The following is a 14,194-nucleotide window of genomic DNA, read 5'->3' as shown; positions in this document are numbered from 1 at the left end:
TGGTGTAAATATACTGCAGAACAAATTAAACTGCCCATATGGACAAAGGACAAAGGTTTCAAGTTCAATGTGGTAAAGTGTAAGGTTATGTGCTTTGGGATTAAAAGATTACAATCTTTGTATTACACTGATGGAAACCAGACTGTATGAAACTGATGAGGCCAAGGATTTAAATTCAGGGGGCACACTACAAAAGTGAGCAAAACTCAAAGGATCACTTGAATGCTAAATACACAGACATGCAAAAATAAGGTGGTTATAATTCAGCTTTACAAGACATTAATACAACCATATCTAGACTATGATCTGGTAGCTTGAATTTCTTAGGAATGTGAATGCATTGGAGATGCTCCAGAGGCAAGTTTTTGTTAAGCCAGATGTTTGTCATCATTTAGTTAACCTGCTTTTACTTGAAGAGTACATGAAAGTTAAAATTAGCAAATTGATGTTCTATTACTAAGTTAATACCAATTGCTCAAAAGATGTCCTGATAATCATCTACCTATATTAATCACTTTTTGGTATTGATCATATAATCCGTGTTTTCACATTAAAAAAAAAGCAATAAATTCATCTAAATGCCAAAATAATTTTATTTCTTCAAAATTTTCAAGAATCTATATGGAGAATAAAAACAAACATGCTATTTACATTAATTAAATATCAACTATATAGATACTTTAATAACGAATATCTAACAATAAGTAACTTATGGTTAATAAACTTTTCATGCATTTATATTCTTTCTGCTTATTCAAGTATTAATTAAAAGATCAGCTGGTCTGGGTGACCAAGTAAATAACATAACTGCTCTCCAACTAACAAAATGGGGAGGGTGGGGGGGTTCTAATCTCCACGGACACAGGTTGATTAATTTATACACCCAGTGTGAAATCTCCACCTTGCTTATTGGAGATATGAGGTGACTTGAAAAAGTACCACAACTGGTCTTAACTGTTCTGGAATGATAGATGGATTAAACCTGTGGTCCATTATCCCTTTGTGAGATTTACAACAAAATTTTTGGATTAAGGAATATTAATGAGCATTTGGCTCACCATTGTGGGCTACTGGCTACCAGTGAGTCTTTTTTTTTTTTTTTTTTTTTTTTTTTTTTTTATTAGAAACTCATCTTAGGTTTATAGATTATGAAAAAGCATCTGGCAAAGATATATACTACTGTTTGATATATTACAAAGAATAAATATACCTAATATTTTACTATATGTGGTATTAAATATATACAAAGATAATGAAATTAAAAAAAATAAATGAAAAAATGTCCAAAAAACAATCTATAAATAGAGGAGAGTAAGACAGGGATGCCCTCTCTCTCCAATACTTTTTTTAAATATTTATATTAATGAAATATTAATACACTGGAACACCTTAAATAATCCAGGTATAGAAACTTCCTGGAATAACAAAATAAAAATGCTATTATTTACAGATGATCAGGTAACAATATGAGATAAGGAAAACAATTTACAAAGAGCAATATATAATTTAAACATTATAGTAGAACAGTTTGAAATGAAAATATCCATAGATAAAACTAAAACAATGGCATTCCATGCCAAACTCCAGTTAGAAGTAAAATAGTTATTAATAATAAAATAATAGAACAGATAAATACTTTTAATTATCTTGGATGTGAAATATCATATGAAGGAGAAAAAGGCATAAAAATTAAAAACTTCAGAATTTTTTCAGATTATAGCCCTGATAAACAGAACACTCAATTCAAATATTGTACAAAAGGAAACATGCTTGAAAATATACAATACTTTAGCAGTGCCTACATTATTATATTGCAGCAAAATTTGGGCATAAGATAAACAAAGAATAAAAACAAGTGAAATGAGATTCATGAAAAGAGCAGCTCCATCAGGCATGATGGAGCTGCAAAATACGCATTATGAGAAAAAAAAAGGAACAAAGATATTTTAAAAGAACTAAAAATAAAATTAACAGAAGAAAAACTAAACAATTAGTTTTTCCAAATAGAACATGTAAACCGAATGGACAACACCCGATATCCTAAACAATTAATAAAATATAAACCAATGGAAAGAGAAGGCCAGGTACACTTCAAAAGAGGATATTAGATGAATAAAGAGACTGGAACAGACCAACATGGTCCATATCTGTAATTAGCATTATGATGATAATGTCTTTTTTTATAAAAAAAAAAAAAACTACTTGTTCATTATGGTTTTTTGGAATGTTTGTTTTGAGATATTTTAGTCACTGTTGAGAAGAATGAAAGACAACAGTCATAAGATAAGATAAGGCCTGGGAATATTAGGAAAGGTTGTGCAGTGTGTTGCTGAGGTATGATGACGATGAGTTGCAACAGATAGTCAAAAACATGAATGGTATGCTAGCAGAACTGTGTGAGGAGAAGGGAGTGCAGTTTGTGGTGTATGATATGTTTGAAGGCAGAATGAAATTATACAGGTGTGATTAATTGCATTTATATGACTTTGGAGTGAGTGTAATGGAGAAAGTGTTGCTGGATGGAAGTAGTGTGTGTGTGTGATACATACAAGAGATTAGAAGAAAGAGATGAAGGGAAAAATCAGGAGTGGTATTGAAGAGACAGAAGTGCTTGGCAGTGGAAACAGTAGTAGTGTGAGAGATAAAGAGAACAGGAATGCAAGAGGAATAGGGAAACAAGGGAGGCTCGGATGGAAAGGGAGACATGGCATAGAGAGAGTAGATGTTGAAAGCGGCAGTGAATGTGTGTATGAAGATGGAGTTGTTGGAAGGAGTATATTGTGATGTGGGTGCAAAATTTGAGACTGAGCAGATATGTGGTAAGTGGTGATTAGGCAGGTATGGCAGGGAAATCACAACCAATACATGAATTGGATAAGACTGGCTACAGACCTAAAAATGAACTGCTGTATTTGTTCACAAATGCCAGAAGTATCAGAAATAAGGGGAATGAAGTGGTTCCAATGATTTTGGGATGAGTAAACTCATCCCAAAATCATTGGAATAAGTGAAACATGGTTGAATGAAGATGATATTTCGTGAGGATAGAAAGGGCAAGAAATGAGGACGGGGTGCTGCTGATAACAGCAGGGGAATTAAGTCCACATAGGGTAGGCATGAAAGGGGGAGAAATAGTGGCAATGGTTATGAGACAGTGTGATGTAACATGGAGGTTGAGAGTAAGACATATTTAGCTGGATGTTGTATAGGCCTTGGAATGTGAAAGGTGGTGATGAAATGTATAAACAACTTGGATTAGTGAACAAAGGAAGGGTAATTATTATGGGTAACTTTAATTATGACAGTATAGACTGGAATGAAGAGATAGCATTTGGGAATAAGGAAAATGAATTGAGTTCTTGAGAGATCACTATTTCAGGCAGCACGTAAAGGAGGACACATATAAGCTCGAGTTCTAGATCTGATCATTTCATCAGAGGATGTAAATGTGAGGGGGGTTGCACTTTCCTCCAGTTGGTGAAAGTGATCATGAAGTAATCACCTGTGTTGTGGCTAGTCATATGCAGACTTTTGTGAGGAAAGGATATATGTGGAATTATAAGACTGGTGATTATGATAAGAGACAGCTTGGAGCTATAACATGGAACAAGGAGTTGAGCGATAAAGAAATAAATGCTGCATGGGAACTGACAAAGAAATACATAACAGCATCAATGTGTGAATGTATTCTGAAGTCCAAAAGGCTGAATATGGTAGATGTAAAATGGATGAATGTGGAGCTTAATCATGAAATCTGGAAAAAGAAAGTACTTTGAAGGAACTACAAGGCGAATAATGGTAATAATCAGTTACATGAAATTATAAAGAACAAGCTAGGAGAGTGACTCAATAAGGAAAACAAAAGTAGAGTATGAGCAGAAATTGGTAAATCAGGCAAAGAAAAAACCCTAGAGACGTTCTAGATAAGTGGCAAGTAGAAGGAAGAATGATCATTGTAAGATGAAGTTAATGAATGAAAATGGTAGAATGATAACTGCCGCAGAAGATATTGATCAAGTATTCAATGATCAATTTATAAGGGTGTTTCATCCTGATCAGGATGGAATCATGAGGAACTTAAGTGTAGAGGACATAGGAGAGGATGGCTTAACTGAGAGTGAGCAGGAGGTATTTGAGAAAATAAACTTGATGTCAATAAGGCGATAGGATTTGATGACATATCATCACACATCTTAAGGGAATTGGCAGTAGCACTGACATGCCTGTTAAATAAAAGTCTTGTGACAGCACACAGGTTCCAAGGGAGTGGAAAGAGGATAAAATTGTTCCACTGCATAAAGATGGTGACAAGGCTGTACCTTCAAATTATAGGCTGGTCTGTATATCTGGAGTTTGGTAAGAGGTAGGAATTGATACAGAAATGGGTTGATAAGGGGAGATCATGTTTCCCTAATTTATGTACTATAACAAGATGACAAATACCTTGGACACAGGAGATACATATACAGTGGTGTACTTAGATTTTGCAAAGGCTTTTGATAGATAAGCTCTTAAACTAAAACAGATAGGATTGGATAACAGACTTCTCGATTGGATCAGTGACTGGCTGTCAGATAGGTATCAAAAAGTTGTATATGGGGTGTGTGGTATCCCAAAAGAGGTAGGTCACTAGTGGTGGGTCGCAGGGGTCAGTTTTTGGCCATTGTTGTTCAATTTGTATGTTAATGATATTGGGATGGGTTTAACTAGTGAAATGCAGCTGTTTGCAGATGAGGCTAAACTGGGGAAAGCAATGTAGAGTCAAGAGGATGTTATGGCCTTACAAGAGGACTTGAATAGATTGCATGAATGGGTAGGTAAGTGGAACTGTTAGTTCAATGTTACAAAGTAAGGTATTGAGATTTGGTAAGCAACAATGGGATGTAAAGTATACATTTGGTGGAGAAACTTTAAAGGAAGTAGAGGAAATGAGAGATTTAGGAGTGATGGTGGACAAGAACCTGAAATTCAGAAGTCACGTTGCACAAGTTGTGAAGACGTCACATCGAATAATGGCAATGTGTGGAGGACTCTGACGTGTAGAAATAGAGAGGTTATGATGCCAATGCATAAGGTCTTGATCAGGCCTTATATGGATTATTGTGCACAGATTTGGTCGTGGGTTTTCATGGTGACAAGGATATGTTGGAAAGGGTTCCAGAGAAGATTCATAAAGGTGTTCAGTGGTCTTTGGAATGTGGAATACAAGGACAGATTGAGAGAATGTAAGTTGCAAAGCCTCTTGAATAGGAAAGAGAGAGAGAGAGGATATGATTGAGACATAAGCTAGTCGGGATTGTTATCAGATTGACATGGAAGAGATTTTTCATAGAAATGGAAGGGGGGGGGGTTGAACAAGAAGCCATCACTGGAAACTTTATAAGGAGGATCTGAGTAGAGGAGCGAGGAGGTTCTTTACATGGAGAGTGGTTGGTGAGTGGAATGCATTGCCTACTTGTGTCGTGAATGCAGACACATTGAATTGGTTTAAAGCACGGTTGGATGAACATTGTGAACAATAGAGTGTACCTCTCACAATGAGTCTCCGACTCCGTGGAGGACAGATGTTAATAATAATAATAATAGTAATAATCTAGGTGACAGACCATAACGAACTTGGAATATTACTGAGCCTTTGGCTCATCCAATTTGGGCTTCTGGCAGTGGGTCTTAATAAAACTTACCTGTTCAGTATGGTTTGGGACATTTATGTTTTGCAAGATCATGTTCACTGCAGCCAGCCTGGATGGCCGAGTGGTTAGCATAACCACTCTCCAGCCAAGAGGCTGCAGGTTCAAATCCCATTTAAGGCATGGATGTTTGTGATTGCCTTTCACCTTCATACATTCACTTGTGTGTGTGTTCTTCCAACATCAGGCTCTGCAACAAGCTGGATGAGGGAAGTGGGGGGGAGGGGTCTTCCAAAGTCACATCATGCATCAGCAGACTCTAGCAGGACATAACGCTAGGAAGAAGATGCTCACTGTAGTCTACCACCTCACAGATTAGTGGGCTAGGATGGATAACAGCATTTGCAAAGAAAATTGCAGCTTTTCACCCAGGAAAGGTTGATCTCAGGAATATCAGCTTCTTAGTGAAGCTGTATATGTTTCTTACAAACCATGGTATGTTAAACACTATGTGTAAACATTTGTTTTAGATTGTCTCTAGTTTGCTAATGTTTAAATCTGCTGTGTGACTCCACACGGGTTAGCCACACATTAGGTCTCACCTGATCATCATCTTGTATAGCAACAGTTTTGAGTTCTCGATTGAGCCAGCTAAGCTGATTCAGTAATGAGTATAGCTGCCCCAATGCCCTATTTGCTTTTGAACAGACATGATCAATACGAGTTGTAAAGTGAAGGCCTTTATCTAGTTATAACCCTAAGTATTTGGCTATTGGTTGCCATGGAATGGGGATGCCAAACATGATAACTCTGCCCTCCAGGAACACTTATCTTGGGAAATAGCACTGTAGTGCTCTTGTGTACATAACATCAATTCACTATTTTTTATAAAACGTATAAACACAGTCTCAGTACTAACTAGAACAGTGGTTCTAGTTAGTAATGAGACTGTGTTTTGCAGTTTGTTGGTTAGCAATCTAGGTTGCAAGGAGTGAACCATAATTGCAGTATCATCTGCATATAGGGCATTGTGGTGGTAACTTTGCATGGGATGTCAGCCATATGGATAGTAGGGAGCTCTGATGGATACCTACAGTGATGTTGCATTCAGATGATCTAATTCCCTGAAGCATCACTCAGAGTTTAAGATAGCTGAGGTACAATATGGTAAGTTTCTCCAGCTCTAGTGGAAATTTGGCCCATAAGAGTTTGAAAAGAAGCCCATTTTGCCATATTTCATTGAACGCTTCGGCAATGTCCAGGAAGATCACTTCTGTGTGATGCTTCCAGTTGAAGTTCTCTACAGTAGAGCTTCTGGATTATTTAACCTTTAGCCCACCCATTGTGCTAATGCACAACATGGGTGCAGTACATTTACTACCTTTAATGAATAAGATTTACAATTAAAAAAAAAACAAGGAAATTTTTGTATTTAAAAAGTAATTTTACATGCAGTCTTGCAATTTAAAAAATTCTGAAGGTGATGAATTGTTTCTTTTAACATGGTAATGTATTAAAATTCCTTTATTCATATTATTTAAGCAAACAGGAAAATTACATAATGTCAAGAACTATCCAACATTTGTGCAGTATCTATTATAGTTTGCTTTGAACTCAATTAGATATGACACCCACAACAGACTCTAGCAACTTATTCCTCTCATTCACCACTCTCTAAGAAAACAAAACCTAGTTCTAACACCCTTGCTAACCACATTCTTAGTCAGTTTCCATGAATGGCCCGTAGCTCTCTCACCACAAGACTTGTTCTGAAAAATTTCCTCTAAATTAATCTTATAAAACCCCTTCAGTAATTTGTAATGTCTCAATCATATCACCCGTTTTCTGCCTATCAACCAGCTTCTGTAACCCACAAATCTTCAACCTGTTCTTGTAAGGTTCATTCCATAGACCTGTTACCATCTTCTCCACCAAGAAACCCTGGTGCCTAGATCTGCATGCACTAGTCAAGATGGGGTCATATCAAGGCTTGATAAAGAGGAACAATAACCTGCTTGTCAAAGTATTCTTCAGTAACCAAGTGATCTGATGAGCTGCTTTATCCATTTTTGCTATGTGCTCCCCTAACACTCCCCAAGTCTCTGGCTTTGTCAATTTTCCTGGGACTGGAATACAGTCCCAGGAAAAAAATTGGTGGACTTTGCAAAGTCCACCAATGTAGTATACAGCTGGTAATCTTTTCACCCCAAAATAACATCCATTAAATTAAACTGACATCCATTCTCCTTTGCCCAGTCTGCCAATCTATTCAAATCATCCTGCAAAACCCTGACATCATCTGCATTAGCTATTGCTCTACCCAACTTTGCATCATCAGCAAACAACTGAACAGTTACCCTCAGATCCTTTTCTATATCATTAATGAACAAATTAAACAGTAGTAGTCCAAGAACACAATCTGCAGCACACCACTAGTCACAGGTCTGCTTTTGGACTCTACTCCTGAATAAACTACTCTCTGATATTCCCCAAGCAGTTTACTTATTAGAATTCCATGTGGTATCCTGTCAAAGGCCTTTGCAAAGTCCAGCAGAATCACTGTAAACCCATTTCCTTTATCCAACTCAGTCATCACTATATTATAAAATGTGAGCAAATTACTGAGGCATGACCTACCCTTCACAAAACTATGCTGCTCCCATAGAGTATCCTATTTCCATATACCCATTCCTGTATTTTGCTCTTGACCAACTTCTTCAATACTTTGACAACAACTCCTGATATGCTGAATGGTCAGTCATTTGCTACATCAGTCTCGGAGCCTCCTTTATGCAATGGAACTATTTTCCACCCTCTTGGGACTAACCCAAAGCTGAGACTTAGATTAAACAATATGGTAAAGAGCACTGACAATTCCCTCGCTGCTTCACATAAAACTCGAGCTGGTATACCTTCTTACTGTTTCAATCCCACAGCTGTATTCACATTAAGGTTCTGTAATATGATAAGCACCTCCATTTCATTTACCTCAGTTCCCACATAAGCCTTTGCTTCTCTCATTCCTGCAATATAACGACCTGGATGATATACTCTTGCAAAGTGTTCACTTAGTAACTCTAATATCTTGACCGATTCAGTTACCTGCTTACCATTGGCATTCATTAAAATCATTCTGCCATATGCATTCTTTCTTTTACTTGCAGCATATCGAAAGAACTATTTGGGATTCTCTTTAGCCTGCATTGCTAACTTCCTTTCGTCTGCTTTTGTCTTTCTTACCACATTAGTTACCCTTCTGGCCTGTGCCTTGTACTGTTCATGTGCCTGCAGGTCACTTTTCTCCTTAAATTCCTTCCACAATTGTTTCTGTTTTTTTTTTTGCAGCTCCAGCTTAATTATATTCATCCATTTAATTCCCACTTGATTTACTCTCCTGACTCTAGGAATGCAGTTCTGCCATTACCTCCCTCAAACACTCTTTTACCATTTTCATGCACTATCAACATCCAGCCCTTGCAGTTTTACATGCCATAGAACTGATCCAAGCAATCTCCTAAACTTGTCATACTTACTAGTCCTGTAATTTCACATATACCCATCTTAACTAAAAATTCCACACATTTACCACTTCCCAGGTCAGGACCATATGATCACTCTAACCAATTGGTGGCAACGTAGTCATTCATTATAGACAAATTCTCAGATGCAATTACCAGATTGAGCACTCTTGAACTCTTAGTATATTCCATCACATGCCATCTCAGGTAATTATCCCTTAATAACTGCATAAATTCCATTTCCTTCATCCCATGTGTCCTCTTTTCAATCTATGTTCCCATAGTTGAAATCATCACCCATAATAATTACCTGTTCTCTGCTCATTGAGTCCATTTGCCGATGCATACTATCTCCATCTTTTTCATCCCCTGGTCTACAGAGGATGAAATATACAGTTGGATAGCAGTATCTAACTGTATATTTTGTTCTAATGGCCTCAATAAGTTATAATATGTTCTAAGTTACATTACACTCCTATTATAAGTTATATCATAGGGGAAAATATAATAAATATTCCTCAAAAAATTAAAACAGGCCTATGAATTTCAAGATGCTAGACAAGAAAACAATAATAGTACACCAAGAGTGTAATTTCTGATGAAAGTGTAGTTGCTTTTGTCTTTAATCATTTTTATAAAAAATGAAATACTTTGCAGTTATCCGGTGTTGCTGTTATCAAATAACAATTTCGGTTGTTTCATATATATACCTATATTTTATATCAATCTGAAATCAAATATGAAAAATCCTGATAGTTGGTCTTATAAAAATGCGATCAAAATATAGAAGTGAACAGAGATTATTCCGCTAATATAAATGTCAAAGAAACTTTATTTCTACAGGTAATGACCTTTTAAAATGAAAATACGTAGGTAATAACCTTTCACCAAAAATAAATAAATAAAACGTAAAATCAAGACTTCACACATTCCTCCCATTTCTAAATGAAATATATATTGTCTCTGCTAGAGTCCTCTGTAGCTACTACACCACCTCAGCCACTTCGCTGAGTTGGTGGATGTAGTATGCATCGCTACTACATCCACCAAGGAAAAGAATCATTTGTGATTCTTTTCCTATTATGACAAATACAACGACGATCATACCGAATACAATAACAAAATGATATATTTATATTACTAACTTTAAATTAACATTCCACGAGGGGAGGGAGGAGAAGCGAGTTCAAAGATATTTAGGAGAACTAGTTCTGCTTTCTTACTCTCCAAACGCTGTTACCTTCAAACATGATCATATCAACTGCGTCAACACGAAAGGGTTGGGTTAGCTCATTTAAGCCTAAAGGTGCCTTCTAACAAAATTAATGGTTGGCTTTTGGCCGGCGGCTAAATATTGTTTATCTTTCTATTGAATTTCTATTTTTTCCTTCATTTGTTAACTTATATATTGCATAATTCTTAGCATCACCAAGCCAAAAACTCAGGCAAAATCTTAAGACGTTCTATATACCTAAGAAAATAAGAACTTACATTCCCAATATGTGAGGATCACATTCCCCACAACATAAGCAAGACGAGAAAAAAAAAAGTTGCTTAGTTACTAAACACCACCACCACCTAGAAATCAAAATCATAATATATGAAATATGCAGAAATTTAATAAAATCAAAAATAAATTATGAGTTGAGAAACCATACATTAATATATAATAATATGTTTATATATATAAATATAAGTTTATTATATACATAAAAGGTGATCAAAATGGAACAATTATAATCCAATTATTCTTCTCGATCACTCTTACAAAATCTTTGTAAAAAATACGGAATAATCCAAGTAATATTTACAGACAGCTAATAGGGGGGGGGGAAGCTAGCTTTATATTAAAAAAAAGGGTCAAAAATTGACTATATCTTTACTCTTCATTGTCTAGTCGAAATCGCAGAACAAGGAGAGAGAGACCTTTATTGCTGTTTTGTGAATTTTAAACAAGCATTTCATTCTGTCAATAGAGGAAAACTTATTAAAATATTAATAAAAAAAACATAGACTTTGAGATACTAAAATTTGTGTCAAACTACTATCAGAACACAAGTGCAGCAGTTCGATATAAAAATATCATAACTAAGCAAATATGAAATCAAACGAAGAGTCATACAAGGATACAAGGATGTCCACTCTTTCTCTTCATTAAGTAACTTATTAAAGAAGCATTGTCCTCAACTAATGGAGTAAAAGTCAATGGAAGACCAATCACACATATATATATATATACACGTAGATGATGTAAGTCTCTTGTCCAGTTGGGACTCAACCCGTCTGGAGAAGGGAAGAGAATTTAATAACAATTTAATTATTTGTTGCAGTCTGGCTCAGTGGAAGACTGGATGATATCTGGGCGCACTTTTCTCTTCATGAAAGATAAGGATAATGGTGCAGGCCCAAGTAACTATCGTCCAATAACATGCCTACCAACTATGCTTAAGCTGTTCACTGCAATCATAGCAAATTCCATATACCGTTACTTATCGGATAATCAGATTTATCCGATTGAACAAAAAGGCAATTTTCAAAATCTAGAGGAACAGAAGACCAGATCCTTATTAATAAATTGATTCTCAGAAACTCAAAAAGACGAAAAACTAATTTAAACATGGCATGGATAGATTACAAGAACACATTCGATTCCCTCCCACACTCCTGGATCCTAAAATCACTAAAAATATTTGGAATTAGCAAAAACATATGTTCGTTTCTGGCTATAGCTATGAAATCATGGAAAACAACATTAATAATGAATAATGAATGATTTGGAGATATCAGCATTAAACGTGGAATTTTCCAAGGTGATTCCTTGTCACCATTGCTCTTCAACATTCCTTTGATATATTTGTCTATGATTCTGAAGAAAACAAAACTTGGGTATGAAATTCCTAAATGTAATATTAAAATTTCCCATCTGTTTTATATGGATGACTTGAAGCTATATGGAAAATCGGCCCAGCAAATAGACTCTTTATTGAACATAGTTCGTATTTTCAGTCAGGACATCAAAATGGTATTTGGTTTAGATAAATGCGCAATTTTATCTATTAAACGAGGAAAAATTAATGACACTAGCAATTTTAAATTTGATCAAGAGAAATATATAAATTTCAGCTGACGAACACTATAAATACCAAGGAATATTAGAAGCCAATGATATTCTCCACTCGAAAGTTAAACAACAGACAGCATGAGAATACATCAAAAGAGTTAGAAATATTATGAAAACAAAACTAAGTGGATTAAACACAATTACAGCAATGAATTCTTGGGCTATACCAGTGATCCGATACACATCTAGCATAATAAATTGGACAAAAGAAGACCTGGACAAACTACACCGCAAAACTAGAAAACTAATGACTATGCATCATGCATTACATCCACGAAGTGATGTTGACCGGTTGTACCTACCGAGGGGAATAGGTGGACGGGATCTGCTGCAAGTGAGACAAACTGTGGAAGAAGAAGAAAGTGGTTTAAGAAATTACATCAACAATAGCTCTCAGCCAATGCTTCAAGCAATTACACAAGAGGGCCTTCTAAAAGCAACAGGAAACAAATCCGATTACAAAAAGGAACAACAAAATATCCGATATGTGCACTGGAAAAATAAACCCTTGCATGGCCAATTTCTTCGAGATACTGAGGACAAAACTGACGTGAACAAGACATGACAATGGTTACAACACGGATACATTAAAAAAGAAACAGAAGGATTTATTCTAACAGCTCAAGAACAGGTATAACAAACTAATACAATCAAAGCAAAAATTTTCAACATCAATAACAGCAAATGCAGATTATGCGATCAGAAAGATGAGACTATAGAACATCTACTCAGTGCCTGTAGCAAAATAGCACAAACTTACTATAAATACCGCCATGATCGAGTGACCAAAATAGTTCATTGGCATGTATGCAAAAAATATGGCTTTCTTACTTCTGATAACTGGTGGCAGCATAAAATAGAGACTGTATTGGAAAACGAAACAGCAAAAATTCTCTGGGACTTTAGAATACAAACTGATCGGCATTTGGAACACAATAGACCTGACATCACAATTATCGAACATCGACATTGACAGGTTTGGATTATTAATATCGCAGTACCCAGTGATAACAACATTAACAACAAAGAACTGGAAAAATTACTAAATATCGAGATCTGGCAATCGAAGTTGGCCAACTGTGGCTTAAACACACCAAAGTCATCCCAATAGTTATCGGTGCACTTGGTGCAACTTCAAAGAAGCTGTCCAACTATTTACAGCAATTAAAAATCAATGAATTGACCCCATATGACCTACAAAAAACAGCATTACTTGGAACAGTCCATATTTTACGACGCTACCTGACGGACTATTCTTAGATTCTTGGGGAGAATCTGAATTGTTCTGAATCACCAGTCAAATTTTTATTTATATGATATCTTGTTTTGACTGTGTATCAATTATGTGAATAAAATAATAATAAAAAAAAAATAAATAAATAATAATAATAATAATAATAATAATGTGACTTTGATTGGCTAATGAAGATTATTTGATTACGCGATGATAATACCACCTACTTCGAAGCTAGGGTTAGCTTTTATGAAGAGAGTGGAATTAGCATACACTATTTATTTTTGGTATTTTTATGTTATGGCTGGAAAGCGGGTGTTGGTGGACGCTGGTGGTTTATAAAATCAAAAATAGGTGTGCGTGCTATATTAATTGTGTTGGTATAGCTTCCACAGGTCGTGTTTTAATGTTCTGTAATTGTCTATGTGTTTTAAATTTTGTGGTAGGCTGTTGAGTAGTGTGGGTATGAAATATGATCTCATTGCAGAACCGTATGAGTTGTTGAAGGATGTTGGGGGTGCAGAGAGTTGTGATGGGTCATGTTACGCGATACATGTCCTTATCGTAACAACAGAGACACGTATGGCATAACACGACCCACCACAATTCTCTACACCCCAGAATCCTTCAACAATTCCTAGAGTTCTGCAGTGAGATCACATCTTATACCCATGCTACTCAACAGCCTAAT

General features: G+C 35.8%; 1 protein-coding gene across 2 annotated transcripts in view; it reads right to left on the bottom strand.

Annotated features, from left to right (window-relative positions):
• Nucleotides 1-10,732, bottom strand: part of Pcmt (Protein-L-isoaspartate (D-aspartate) O-methyltransferase) — a 111,183-nt gene extending 100,451 nt beyond the window's left edge. The window contains exon 1 of one of the 2 annotated variants that reach the window (XM_090399716.1): nt 10,640-10,732. The gene's annotated coding sequence lies outside the window, so the exon portion shown is untranslated. Of the gene's footprint in view, nt 1-10,293; nt 10,443-10,639 lie in introns of those variants that run through there. The other variant, XM_090399717.1, reaches the window with a different exon arrangement.
• Nucleotides 10,733-14,194: the final 3,462 nt, after the last annotated feature.

Source organism: Typopeltis vanoorti, chromosome 10, assembly GCF_054136105.1.
Source record: "Typopeltis vanoorti isolate ZY-2024b chromosome 10, IOZ_Tvanoo_1.0, whole genome shotgun sequence".
Lineage (NCBI taxonomy): Eukaryota > Metazoa > Arthropoda > Arachnida > Uropygi > Thelyphonidae > Typopeltis > Typopeltis vanoorti.
This window is presented reverse-complemented; position numbering and strand designations above follow the sequence as displayed.